The sequence below is a fragment of the Vespula vulgaris genome, chromosome 20 (genome assembly GCF_905475345.1).
Source record: "Vespula vulgaris chromosome 20, iyVesVulg1.1, whole genome shotgun sequence".
In the NCBI taxonomy this organism is placed as follows: Eukaryota; Metazoa; Arthropoda; class Insecta; order Hymenoptera; family Vespidae; genus Vespula; species Vespula vulgaris.
The window spans coordinates 1,634,524-1,650,000 of NC_066605.1; the positions used below are offsets into that span (position 1 = coordinate 1,634,524).

The 15,477-nt window shown below is 33.4% G+C and overlaps 1 protein-coding gene across 1 annotated transcript in view; it reads left to right on the plus strand.

Annotated features, from left to right (window-relative positions):
* The first annotated feature begins 4,519 nt into the window (after positions 1–4,519).
* Positions 4,520–15,477, plus strand: part of LOC127071055 (cyclin-H) — a 65,936-nt gene continuing 54,978 nt past the window's right edge. Inside the window, exon 1 of the mRNA XM_051009873.1 lies at positions 4,520–4,819. The gene's annotated coding sequence lies outside the window, so the exon portion shown is untranslated. The remainder of the gene's footprint in view (positions 4,820–15,477) is intronic.

Here is a 15,477-nt window from a genome sequence, read left to right on the forward strand (position 1 = left end):
ATATATATGTATGTATATATAAGCAACAGAGAGCGTTTCCAATGTATTCCTGCCATAACTATCGCGTGACTTTCCTTTATTTTACCCTATGGATGCCATTCTTCCGCGATTACGACAATAAAATTAATCTATCGTATCGCGGAAGGGATCGCGATCGGGTCGGGTTCTTATCGACGAAATGGCATCCGTTTCAATGCTATATTATATCCATGTTTAAAATAGAAATGTCTAGGAAATCGATCTCGTGTAGATACTTATCCGAATTTCTTTTTATATTATTTTATATCTATCCTATATCTACCATTAGTTCAAAGGATAAGTTAATATCGAACAAATGTTATATATGATATTTAAACAATATTGCTTATTATAGAGTAACAATCTTTCTCGAAATATATACTAATTTTATCAAACAATTTAGATACCTAATTTTCTAACTCTATTCTTCTTAAGAAAAATTAAGTCTTCCTAATCGTCATACTGCAATTTATCATTATCTATACCTAACAATAACGATCTAATTGATAAGTATAATTTCAAGTGGATATAATTTTGAAAAGGAATGAAAGAGCACTTAGATGTTCGATCGAAATTTTTCTTTTTTATTTATTTTCTTTCTTTTTTTTTTGAGTGAACGAACAACTCGATTAATCCGTCAATCGAACAACGTGCGAAACGATTGAAGTTTACTTCCCATCATCAGTCGCGTTTTCACGCTCGTGCAAGCACCGATCGCGGATCGTATGTGAAGCTTTGAACCACGTTAGAGCTGTGATCCTCTCCACTCGACACGTTCAACAGGCCACATTAAATCACCCTCGTCTTACGTCGCGTTAGGGTCAGAGAGAAAGAGAGAGAAAGAGATAGATAGATACAGAGAGAGAGAGAGAAAGAGAATACGCACCGACGTGTAAGTACTTGATTTTCAGTCGTTCGACTCTTTGCCATTCGAGTCTAATTGGATTTATGTCCGACACGAGTTATCTCACTGAGTAGTAAGGGTGGTGACCTTAACGTTCAACGTAACTTAAAGTTGCTTAAAAGTACAGGATGACGCAAAAGTTGCTAAGTGGGGCCAAAACTTCTTAAGGCTTGTGTGTGATATTGTAACTTGAAAAAAAAAATAATTAAAGAAGATTAAAAAGAAAGACAATTGATTTCCAACCGTGAAAACTTTTATCAATGATCTCTTATCAATCCGAAGGAATTGTGCCGAAATATTTTATACATATTACATCAAACATAAGAATTACGAGTCAGACTGATAGTTCGTCGTTATTAATTTAAGCGATTAATTATCAAGCTACGAATATTCGATTCGTTATTTCATTGAAAATTAACAATAATACGACCGAGATTTATCTTCATGTATATTTCATATTGAAAATTGAGTTCGTCCATTCGACCACAAAAACTTCGTTTCTTAGATCGCATTAGTCTGATCTATATAAGCTATTTGAACTGGAAAGAGAAGGATTAAGCTTAAAGATAACATAGAGAAGAAGATGAAGAATAAGAAGAAGAGAGGATTTAACGGAGATAGAAACAGAGATAGAGAGAGGGATAGAGTGAGAAATAGAGGGAGAAAGAGAAAGAGAGAGAGAGAGAGAGAGAGATGTCGGAGAAGAGGGTGGAGCTTTGATTGGTCCATTGAAGACACGTGCTGGCAACCCCCGACGTTGGGCCAGCCCTCTGGCCGTGCATCTCGTTACGAACTCATTCAGGAACTCCAACGTCGCCAATGACGGAATCAAGTGGGATTGTTAACAGTGCCACCGTAGGTGGCTATAAGAGAAAGAGAGAGAGAGAGAGAGAGAGAGAGAGAGAGAGAGAGAGAGAAGAAGCGATCTCTATCGCTGATCCTAATGACAATGACGATATAATCAGATAGGATAATTCCCTGTGCATGATCGCTATAATCATTCCTATCTCATTCTTTTTCCTTTATAAATAGATTTATTCGTATTAATTTTGTTTCATAGCAAAGTAAAATTGATAAAATGACAGATAAAAGAGATATATGGATACTGTTTTAAAGTCTAAAAGGGTACTCGAAGAAGGAAATGATGAATGAAGGAATAAGAGAATGAAAGACAGAGTGAAAGGGTTGAACAATAGAATTGTTGTTCCTATTGGTAATTATAATATTATTAGAATTTATTATAATAATTGAGTTATTCAACGATGTCTTTAAGGTTGAGATGTTTGTACCCTCATAATTTCCTCGTAAATCGAATAATCCAATTACTTAATAGTGTTGTACTATGATAACCATTATAAAATATATATATATATATATCTTGATCAAATGGAAGTGCATAGAAGTAGAAGAAGAGATCATTTTTTTTTACTTCGTAATAAATTTGTTCCCATTGACAATGATAACTATATCGGAGAGAATAATTATAATAATCAAACCATTCACCTCATCAAAGATCTTCAAGATTAATGTGTTTATCCCTCATCTTTTTCCTCCCACCCTTGTATTATTTCCCCGTAAACATAAAATAATCCATTTATTCAAAAAAATTACATCACATAAACTCTCAAGAGATATACGTATTTACTTGCCTATCCATCGATACAATTTCAAAAACAAAGTGCAAGAAGAACGAGCAAAAAAAGACTCGTCCTTTCTCTTAAAAATGTAAATGTAAATATTATTGATAATTCGACTTTACATGATAAAGTAATTCATAAAATAGAAGTTATATATAGCTTTGATACAGTTTTAAGGTCGATTGGGCCAAAGAAGCTTAAAGAAAAAAAAGAAGACGAATAAGAGAGAGAGAGAGAGAGAGAAAGAAAGAGAGAGAAAGAGAAAGAGAGATTGTCGACGTTCTCATGTGTCCCTACGAAGTCGATCGGCCCCGTTTGTTCGAGCGAGCATGTGGGCCAACAATGGCCACTTCGGTAGCAGCCGCGACGCACTTCACTTCGTCCATTATTCCGTACACGTTTTCATGTGGCCACGGGTGCTGCTGCTGCTGCTACGTCGAGGAAACAGAGTACGAGGGGGATGGATGAGGAAGCAGAAGGACGAGGATGAGAATGAGGAAGAGGAGAAGGAGGAAGAGGAGAAGAAGGAGGTGGAGGAAGAGAAGGATGGTTGAGGAAGGAGAGAAAGAGAGAAAAAGAGAGGGAAGTAGGGAGGTAGGGAGAAGCAAAAGGGGGTTGGGTATTCCACTGCCAACAACACCGGCCTCGAGGTGCACCAAGGGTTCTCAACAGTGCCGGCCAACGTTTGAAAGAATCTCAAGTACACTCCATGAAATTCGCTACGCTTTTTAAGTAGCGACGGCTCGCCGACTTCGCATGGCGCTACCTGCGAGAAACCGAGACAAACTTCGAGACGAAAAGTCGAAGTCAGTCGAGTTCGAAACAACTATAAGCGCGATTTCGAGAAGGAGAAGGAGAGAGAAACGAAGGGAGGGTTCCACTTTCTTTTTCTTTTTTTTTTTTTTTCTTTAAATTTTTCTTTCGTAATTCTTTGTTAAGAGAGCTTTGTATTATTATGTAACAGTGGCCGTTATCGATCGTATTGATTTTATTCGTTGTTAAAGAGAATATTCGAATTATTTTCATTCTTGGGAAGTTTACTTTAATGGAGATATTTTTTTTCGACATAACATCCGATCGATACGATTATTCGGTTCGTAGGATTTAGATAATATTTGTGGATATCGATTTTTGAAGAAATCTTACTTGGATTTTATTATACCTATGTATTATATCTATAGACACACACACACACACATTTATATATATTTATATATACGATCAAGATACTCGGTAACTATTTCTTTCTTAAACTCAGTACCATTCGACCCTTGAACTCTCTCTTAGAGTTCTTCTTTAGTTCGGCTAGAGGTGCGGGTACGGATGTGAAAGAGAAACGTACGAACGTACATACATTCGTTGGTACCCGGGCGAAGGGTGAAACAATAAGCGACGAACGAGAATGAGAGTTTAAGTGGCGACCTCAATGATATCAACTGCACGCTGGAATAGAATTCAATTGAATTGAAGGAACAGCAAGAGGGGAATTCTCTTTCTCTCTCTCTTTCTCTTTCTCTCACTCACTCCTTTTATTCCTTTTTTCTATCCCTCTTTATCTCTCGATTCGATTCATGTTTTCTAACTACTTCGTCGTTAGAAAGTTTTGGCGCTCTTCGTTCGATATTAGTCACATCCACGTACTTTTGTCCCAACTTTTTTTTTAAGGCGTGATACGCCGTAGTTTCGTTAACAATAAAGAGACAATTACACGAAGGACACTGCTGACTCATTACCGACAATAACGACCCAACATCTTACACCAGTATCAACAAAAAACATTATAAATAATTTTATACAAGATTTATATTATGTTTCTTTCTTTGTTATTGGTAACTAAACATAACACGTAGATACTCTGTATAGATACTCTGTATGTCTTTGTACGACTTTGACTAGTTAAACAAGGTGATATACGATGATACATAGGTCGACTTTGTAAACAACATAGCGACTCAGTCGTCGAAGGACATTCCAATAGATTAGACGTGTGAAAGATAATTCGCCAGTCGTTCTCTCTAAACGTTTTATATATCGTTATATCTCATCGTAATTTCATATAAGAATTTTATCACGTTCATTTCGTTTTTACTTATTAATTAATCGTGACACGTAACACGCATGTTAAAATTTTATATTTGACTTTAACTTGATTATAACCAAGGTGATATGTACGACGAAATGCAGGTCAACTTCGTTAACAACAGTCACGAGTCAGTCGTCGAAGAACGCTCAGCTGGATTAGACCTGTGGAATATATAAGGTATGTTTTATAATCGTTTTATATGAAATAGCGATTTTATACGAATTTTCGTAATATATCTTTCCGGTTCTACTTCGATGCGTAATAGATTTTATATGATTCGTAATATTTTATTTGGGTGTTTTTGTTATGCCTTTTGTAAGCTGTATACAAGTCAAGATCACCTTCGTAACAACAATGACTCAATCTTCGAAGGATATTCCAATATATTATATATATTAAACGTAGATATTCGTTGTTGCGTATTAATCGTATTTTTATTAGTTCTCTCAAATGATTTTATATACCATTTTTGATTATTAATTATTTCTTTATCTACGAAGACTTTTCAAGGAGCTCACGCATAAAAATATTTAATTTTATATATATATGTTAATAATTACAATTATCTTTCTCTCTGCGATTCTAATATAATTCTTTCAGAGCAATGATCCACGTTTTAACGAATCAACCATACGTTCGTCTTAATCTCGAATACCATCTTCGTCACATATTTATTGTTAAGTTTATATATGTCTATATATATATATATATATATATATATATAGTCCCAACGACGTTGTTGCATAATTAATAAAATGCTTGATACGCCGACGTGTGGCTACAAATAGGGATAGCATGCGGCTAATTCATCGTAGCGAGCGATCGCACGATTACGATTTCATTGCACGACGTTGTGAGTACACTTTCGTCGCACCATCAAAGGATAAGGATAAAGATTTGCGAGCTTAATTAATGCTTACCTCGTAAAAGAGATTTATAATTACGATAATGTACGTGGGAGAGGCTTTTCATAATGACCGAGTTATTTCAAGATTATCGACATAGAAAAAAGTCGAGCTTGTGAAAATATTAATTTCTTCGTTTTTTTTTTTTTTTATTTCCTTTTTTCTCTTTTCTCTTTTTACTTTATATTATTATTTTCTTATCATTTCTGATGGCATTTTGTTGCTTATTTTATTCTTCTTTACTTTTTGTAATTTTTTTTATTTTTGTTGGTGAAATAATTTATGCCACAAGCTATCGATTAATTTATTTGTTATTAATTATTTTATTTTTTATAGTTAATGCATATATATACATATATATATACATATATATATATATGTATATATGTATATATATGAATTTTACATCGAAGCCTAAGCTGGCGCCATCTACTCGTACATGAACGAACCAAAAGCAGAGTAAAAGAGCTTCGAAATCGGTTCGTGCCGTTTTAAGACCTCCCTCGTCTGATTTAGGGTGTCCCATAAATCAACTTTACAGAGTGATCGCGTGTAAAACGTATTACGCTCGATTTTCCTCCTTTCTCGATTAACTCGACTGTCTATAATCGTTCTGAAGTACTTTTGATAAACGAAAATGAGATAGATTTCTTCGTTTGACTAAGGAAATCATTCGAAGAGTAATAAATCATTTGTTTCTCGTTTCAAAACATTTTATTATTGATTTGTTTTAGTTTACATATATACACATACACACACACATATATATATATACACGTATAAAAACGATTACACGTCTAATATATTATTTCTTATATTTTATTTAAACTGATATAAGACGAAAATATATCTATATTCGTTCTTCGTTGAATATATTTATTTTTTGCGTTATTTCTAATATCTTAAGACGAAAGTATATTTATTGATAAGACAAAATATAAACATATACTTAGGATTAGATATTAATATATAATCGACTTATAAAATAAATATCAAAGTTCTCTTTCAGTAATTTTTTTGTTTTACTTATTAATCAACCCCACAGCTGGGGCGTCATGCGTTTGAAAAAAAAAAATGGGAAAAAAAGATAAATTAGTTGAGATATCCGAACGTATCTGAAACGATTTTTTTTTTTTTCAACAAGTCGCTTCTACGAAAGAAGAGAAGTGAGGAGGAATTGACGGAGGAAAAAACACATGGGATAGTAAGTATATCCTAATAGTAAAAATCTTATGGGTGGCAAGAAACTAAAGACAATTTCATTTTCGTCGTAAACGTCGTAGATCGTAAAAGCTGGCAATGCGTGTTCGAAAGAATGTCAAACGTTTCTTGGGAGATACGTAAACGTACACATATATATACACAGTTAAAGGACTAATCTGTCTCTCTCTCTCTCTCTCTCTCTCTCCCTCCTCCTCTTTCTCCCTCCTTCTGTCTCTCTCTCTCTTTCTCTTTCTCTAACTTGTTTGATCCATTCCTATTGTGAACATCGTGAACTAGTAGAATCTCCGATTAAAAGTCCAAGACTTTTGAGAAAACTTGCTTGGATGGATCATCCACCGATGGAAAGGACCAATGACCGATCGAGAACCCATGGAAGGAGCCAATCGTACCATAGGAACGTTAAGTATCCAAGACTCTTGGTAAAAAGCATCAAACGATGCCGCCGTCCGACGTTCATGGAAAACTGCATGCATTCACCCTCTCTCTTACACACCTTGTATCCTCCTACATTTTTTTTCTTTTCTCTCTCCCTCTCTCTCTCTCTCTCTCTCTTTCTTCGTTCGTTCACCGTTCACTGAACAAACGAAAAACTAGTTAGTTCAATCCAAATTTTCGTACCTAAAAACAGACAAAATTTTATCAATTGACGAAAAATGAGTAACGTTTGACATTAGATTCGAAATTCATCAATTTGATGGATTAGTTTAATTAGTGGAAAAAATGCCACTTTGTTTTGTTTATAATATCAATTCGTTTTGTTTAAAATCAATTCTGAATTAGTATACATATTCATATCTCGACATTAATCCGAGTCAACGATGAATTAATTAAAAATAATATTTATAACTTTTATAATACTAAGCGAACACGAAATCTCGATAATATTCGTCAAATCGAACGAAGCTTACATAAGTCGGGCCTTAATAACTAACGAGTAATATAGTGATAAGGAAATATTTTTTTATCATAACCAAAACCGCAACCGTGATCATGATGTATTATTTAAATGTCTTCCGGTAAGAAGAAGAAAAAAAAATAAAACGGGGAAAAAAGAAAAAAAGAAAAAAAAAATTAAAGACCATAGAGAAATCGTGCGATTAAATGGAGTACAGTTTTATATACCGGATAGTTCGTGGTAATAATTAAAGTCGATTAAGTTATTTATTTTTATTATCGTTAAGCTTTTACAAAACCCATTGAGCGCTCCCAATCTCATTTAATTTTCTTGGTGGAAATTCCCCCGTTAACATTTTATACGACATGATTTCATCGTTACGCGTGTTGTCTATAACGCACCAGTTTTCTTTCTCATAAACATTGATTTCTTCTGTCATTTATAATAGACCGAGTATTATATATCATTTGTTATGTAAAAGGTATTAAAAGGAAAAAAGTGCAAATATGCGTTAACTATTATTCTCATTTTTTTTTTTATTAACTATCTTTTCCGCACACAAACATCATAAATTATAAATTCGAACGATATACATTGCGTCATTTAAAAATTCTTAAGTAATTTAAAAAAGATCAATGATTATTTTTTGAGAGCTTTTGAGGGTAATTTCTTTCTTTTTTCTTTGGATTGTAAAAGTATAAACTTACGGAATTTTTTGCCTATCTAGGAACTTTTAGTCTAACTTGTGTATATAATGTATGTGTGTGTGTGTGTATGTGTATGTGTATACATATTTTTATGGGAATGAATGTAAGTACACCTTGGGATCTTCAACGACTGCATTCTTGCCGTCGCATCCATCATGTGCATGAACCAACGTAAACTCAAAGAGGATTACTGAAATAAAGACAAACGATACGATTAAAAAAGAAGATTAACTACTTTTTATTACGACGACACGTAATCATCCATTAGAGAATTTGTATTTTTCTATTAGTTTATTTCGAATCGATAAAATCGTAATAATTAATTCCAATAATCTAGTAGGTACATATTATAATATTTACTTTATATGTATCTACTTAGATCCTACTGATTTATTAATTGATTTATTTCCTTATTTGTTTTCGTTTTTTTCTATTTGATTTTTTTTGCATCTTTCGTTTCTTCTCCTTTTTTCCATGAATATTGATGAAATTCCTCTTAAAGCGTGTTATTAAAAATAATCGTATTATTAAAATAATTTAAATTAAGTAATACATTGTATTATCGATTTAATCGAGATTTTTAAACGTTGTCGAACAAGTAGATATAGAAATATTTCTCAAAGAGAAAATTACAGGAGGATCTAAGTCAAAGTTGTCTTCGCGAGGGCACGCAACGCATTTTCTGCTTCCCAACGTGTACTTAGCCCTTATTAGTAAATAAAAGAGCGATTATCGGCAAATAAGGGACATTAGGACGCGTATTAAGTTTATTATAGTATTATAGCGGTCGTTCCGAAAGGTAATGGTCTCTAATCCTAATCTCGTTAACGCATATACGTATCTTTTAATTACCATGACGCGAAATCACCTGTGCAGTACGTGAAATCTTAACATACGTGTATATAAACATACATATAGGTAAATACATATATATACGTACATATACATTTGTATTTATGTAAATAGGCATATCAAAATTATTCGTACGATATCGAATATAAACGTCGAAATTAAAAAAAAAATATTGCTAACGAACGAATATTTTTTCTGTTTTCTTTTAGTATGACCTTAACAAACTTTTATCTAATAAACGGGAACAAGTGATATACATTTATGTATATATTCTCGTTTCGCACTTTTCTATTTCCATTGGTTATCATCGTTAAGTAACTACGTTGATAAGTTAAAACGCTTATTTCCTCGAGAAATTAGTTGCGATAGGTATAAGTATCCTAAGTATCGTCTCTATTTTTTCGATAAAGTGGTGTAGGTTATCCTTTGACGTTTTAAATACTAGATAAGTTTCGAAAGGCGATTGAATTTTTCCGTTTCTTTCGAGTTATTTTTTCTTTTTTTTTTTCTTTCTTTCTTTTTTTTTCTTCCTTCATCATTTCTTTTCCTCTACGTGCAAATATATCTATTATTTCAAGCAATTTCATTAATTCCTATGTATTAAATAAATCGAAAATAAAATGTATGTAAGTAACGCAAACTTGTAATTCGTATAATATGTCTCATTTCGTCGTTAGATATTTTTCACTAGTCTAATAACGTTAGAAACTAGTCAACGTACGTGACTCTTATCACTGAACAACTTATCGCGGTCATTTAATGTCTATCATATATATATATATTTTAAATAAGTACTTGTCCCTTGTTTATTCGTCCTTCTTCTCTCTTTATTTAAACACTCAAACTTAAAAATGATGTCAACTCAGTTTTCAAATTACTTTCGAATATGTTTAAAATAATAAATATCTATATTTTGTTGTAGTTAGATCAATCAGATTACGATGATGTCGATTGAAAAAAAAAGAAAACAAAAAAGAAGAAAACATGACTAAATATTTCGTTCGAAAAAAAAAATTAAAATAATTTATATAATATATAATATATATATTTATATATATATATAAATTAATATAATATATATATATAATATAGGTACAAATTAGAATAATTTCACATTTCAAATATCGTTCAAAACGATATTAGATCATTAAAAGGGAAATGGATCATTATCATTCCATCGTACATATCATATATTTAAGTATAGTTAGATATAGTTATTTTATTCGAACGAGTTAACATCATGGGAAGAATTTCAAGACAAGAATCTGTTTTGTTACAACGCTCTACGTAACATCTCTTTTCTCTTAGTACAAGAAAAAAAAAAGAAAAAATAAAAAGAAACTAAAACTATAAGAAATGGAGAAAAGAGAAGATCGTATAGATCCGTAGATCATTAGACGTCTTCCGGTTCCGTGGGTAGGTCAAGTATAATATAAACTTAGTAATATAATACAAGACACAAAGCGAAACGTTCATAAACCATATTAAGCAGCACCATAAAATTCTCGTGTATGTACGTATGCTTGATTTGAAATCCCAAGAGAAAAAGAAAAAAGAAAGAAATGAGAATGAAAAAAGAAAGAAAAGAAAAAAGAAGAAAGACGAATCCGGTCTTTCGTTTTACTCATCTTCCCCTCTCGACTCCCACCCTCATCCCACCCTTACACCACGGTTGATCTTTCGCGGCGTGTGTCGTATATATTTATAGAGACAATAAACCGCAATTATGGTCACCATAACCGCCTAACTAGCCGCCTCTACGTCGCGAATTACCAACTTTTTTGAACGACTTTTTTTCAACGATGTTTTCTCTCTCTCTCTCTCTACACCTTCCCCCGATCACTTTTACTCTCAATTCCCAGAAAGTTTCGAAGATGAAAGGACTTAAAAAGAAAAAATACTTTGGACCAACGAGTAAACATTTCGTGCGAAAAAGATAAAATCTTGATAAAATCTTTGAAAGATCGTCATAGAAAACATCTCTATCTCCCTCTCTTTCTCCCCTTCTCTCTGTCTTTAATCTCTCATAGTTTTTTGTGCTTTTCTTCTTCTTTTTTCTCTTTGTTTTTTTCTTTTTTTGCGGTACCTGTTTTTTGTTATCACCGTTGTTAGTAAAAAAGGAAAAATTCCATGAGTACAGTGACCGACCGCCTAGAGAGATCTCGTTATCGCTTAACGACAGACAGCAACAGCGAATCCGACGAATCAATCTCAGCCTAACGACGAGAGCTCGTTCGAACCAGAAGCAAAGTCAGGAGAGCTACTCTCTCTCTCTCTCTCTCTCTTTCTCTCTTTTTCTCTCATACACTCTTTCTCTCTCTCTTTCTCTTTCTTTCTGTTTCTCTCTTGCTAAACCTCGTCGGTTCCCTCGCGGCTTCGCTTCGAACGGATTTAATGATTATTACCGCGTCGATGATTGCATCATAAAACAACATATTGCTCTACCTGGAACTCTACGGCAGCGATGGAACTTGGAGCCTAGGTAGCTCGTATAACCTCGGAGGGCGATAATAGAGCTGCCCTCGTTTCCGGTTATATCTATATAATACTACGTAGGAACTATCGTACCAACTATCTATATGTGATTCTGTGTTTTCTCGAATATTTCTCTCTCTCTCTCTCTCTCTCTCTCTTTTCTTTCCTTTTTCGTTTTCTCGTTTTTTATTTATTGTTTTTTTCTTTCGTTCTCTTCTCAATTTCTTCTATTCATTTTCTTTTTATATAGATCTTTACGAGAATATCTAATAATTTTCTACATACTCGTTATGATTGATAAATTCCAGATAGATCATCGGATATCTCATATTTCGTATCTATCTAGCTATCTATCTAACGATTAATAATTTTTATTGTATCGTTAGGTGTATCGTATCTTTTCAAGAGAACTTGAATTTTTTAACTTAATCGTATGAGCAAGGAAAAAATGTCTTCTATCGAATACGTTGAAATTTTCTTATCTGTAATTAATCAATCCTAAGATTAAAATGTGAATATATAAAAGTCAGATATAGTGGAAAAGTACGATTATGTGTCAGTCTATTAAAAGGACAAAAAAAAATTATCGTTGTATTAAGAATTGAAATAACTAATCATGCCTGAAAAGATAAAATCGTCGAAATATCGATAGATATAGATGTAATATGTTAAGAAGAGAAGAGGGGGAAGGTGAAAAAGAATATTACGCGATGCGTTCAAAATTTCAATATAATTAAATTATTCTACGATAAAATCATTTTATAGAAACTAATCATAGAAAAATTCGATGTATCAAAGGAACATAATTATGTATAAGAATTTTAAGGGGTAGTTTTATAGTTTTTTGAGTCGAACTTCCGATGGTCTATGGTAACGAGGGTTGCGATAGGTTCGCGTGTAAAGTATTCAATTAATTCAGGGCGGATGTTGTCGAGCTACGATACACGGGGTCACGTTCTCAAAACGCGAGAGCGAGCGTGTACACGTTGTGGTATAATTAATGTAAGTTAGAGAGAGAAAGAGAAAGAGTGAGGCAGGGAAAGAGAAAAAGAACGAGAGAGAGAGAGAGAGAGAGAGAGAGGGAAAATGAGTATGTAACAAAGAAGTCGAGGTGTCGAGAGCTTTCTCTCTCTCTCTCTCTCTCTCTCTTCCTTTTGAATTAGTTACTAGCATGGTCGGTCGAACTTGGTATAGTGATAAAGGGAAGGATGTAAAAGTGTATATGAGAGAGATTTATATATATGTGTGTGTAGTAAAGCATTAGGGTTTAGCGATAAAACGGGACGACCTTAGAAAAGGGTTTAGTTCTATATATATGTATGTACCTACTGTCTCTTTCTATCATTCTTTCGTTGGAAACATATATGTGCCAAGTCGATATTATATTTATGTTGCGTGTTACGAGTTCAGGGGTAAGACTTTTAACGCTTCGCATAGATCTCTCGGATACACCGAGTAAGTGCGTAAGAACTCGTTGCCAGTGGTATAATCAAGAGCTCGAGTATATTACTGTAATTGTACTGTTTTAATAATACTCGGCGTTTAATCGGAGACCTTTACCAGTTACTATTCTTTGTCTATTCTTTCTCTACTATTGTTAGGACGTGTTACTTTAACGTGTGACTATTATGTATTTGCTTTCTTTTTCTATCTATCATTGTTTGTTTGTTCGGAAAACGAGCTTTTTAATTGGAGCATTTCTTTTCCCTTTTTTTGTTTTTGATGGATGGGGGTGAGTAATAGAAGAAATTTTAAATACTATCAAATTATAGTTGAAATGTATAGTTTAATTCAAGTATGAATGATTTTGTCATTGATATCGTCGTCTGATGCGTAGATTTTGCGCGGATTTTTTAAATTTGATATCTTTCTTTTTTTTCTGTCATTAAAGTTCCAAAGTAAGCGTCTAACGCGAAGGGGAATTATTTTGAAAAGTGTGTTTGGTCTTCAATCGAAAGTAATGTTTATGTGAGAGAAGTAGAATGGGTTATTTTCGAGCGATCGTAGAAACCAACGCAGTGGCACAAGAAACGGACTAACTGCTAATTAGCATATTCTCGGAATATTTCGGCGGCACGCGATGTTCCGGGCTGCACGGTGTTTCTCTCTCGAAAGACTTTTGCCATCGTTCGAATTCTTGAAGAAAGAGAAAGAGAAACTGGCTTCGTGAAATTTATATTCCTCTTGTTTTACGTTACGTGAAAGGATTAATTTTTTTCATTTTTTTTCTTATTTTTTATATTTCTCTTTTTTCTTAATTTATCAACTTTTTATTAATTTTATCTTTTTATTAATTGTCGCATTTCATCAAGATCAATTTATCAAGATTTTTCGAACGACCTTCACGCTGTAACCAAAATCAATCGATCAATGAAATATTAAATAACAAGACGCATTAATTTTCACTCGACTAATAGTTTCTATCGCGATGATCGCGAATGATGGAAGGAAAAAAAAATAAATGATAAAGAATAAAGAATAACAGAAAGAAATAATTTAAAAAAATAAAAAACGTAAAATAAATAGGTATGCCACGGAGAAGGTCAAATTGCTCGGGTATAATTATTCTTTCACCGTGGTTCGATTATCGAACCGAGTAATTCGATTTAATTGGACATGGATCTACGTAGAGATCTCCTCCTCGATCGAAAGAAATAAGGAACCTCTACTGTGGCACGGTTTACGATCGTTGCGATACTCTAACGATGACAACGTCGGGATGACTCAATCGATGTGAGGAATAATCTTAAATGATCGTCCCCAATATAGCACCTAAGATTTACGCCCCTGCAAACATCTTTCTTCCTACGTAAATATGTAGGTGTATATAAAACATACCTATTTACTATACGTACTTACACTTGTACATACGTAGAAAGGATGGTACGCCATAGTTTCTTAAAGGATAGCATTCAAACTAAAATGAAGTCGAGAGTAAGTAAGTACTTACTTAGGTACTTATATTTCGAAGTCTTTAACAAGAGTGAGAGGGACTGATCTTATCGTGTCATTATGGTCGAGCTATTACGATGATCAGGCTATTGTCCTGTAAGGTGTCACCGTCTCAACCTTTCGATCGATCATCTTAACAACTAAATCCTACCTATCTCTTGAACTTCCTTTTCTGGTGGCTGATTTCTCTTTTCCTCTTCTTTTTCTTTTTTTTATTTTGACTTTTCTCTAGAAGATAAATCTAATACGTCTCTCGACGATATGACGATAAAAAAAAAAAAGAAAAGAAAGAAAAAGGAAGAAAAATGTTACGCAAACGGAACTTAGTAGTTGAATCATCTATTGTCGTGGAGTAGTAAGTAGCTTCTTTTTAGTAGATTTTTTTTTACTTTTTCCTTTTTGTTCTTTTCTTTTTATTTCTTTTTCTTTTTTTATTTTTATTTTTTTACTCTTTTTTTTCTGTTAGCATTCTCATGTATCCCTTCTTTTTTTTATTCGCGCAGAGCTCGCAAGATCGCAAGTGTCCCGTTTAATCGGAGAGTTTCGAGAAATCGTAAATCGTAATGGGCATCAACTATCTGTAATTACTGTAGATTGCGATGATATCGATTATTATTCGTCCCAAGAGCTTCGTCTTATTTTTCTCTCGTCGTACACTTCTCAATCTCATCTTCGTCTCCCATCTTCGAGATCTACAAGCTGCCGTTATTGTTGTCTCGGTAAGAAAACGATCGGAAGATTGAGATAAAGGTATGAAGGAAAGAGAGAGATAGAGAATAAAGAGAGAGAGAGAGAGAAAGAGAGATGACGTAGGCACCCATGTAG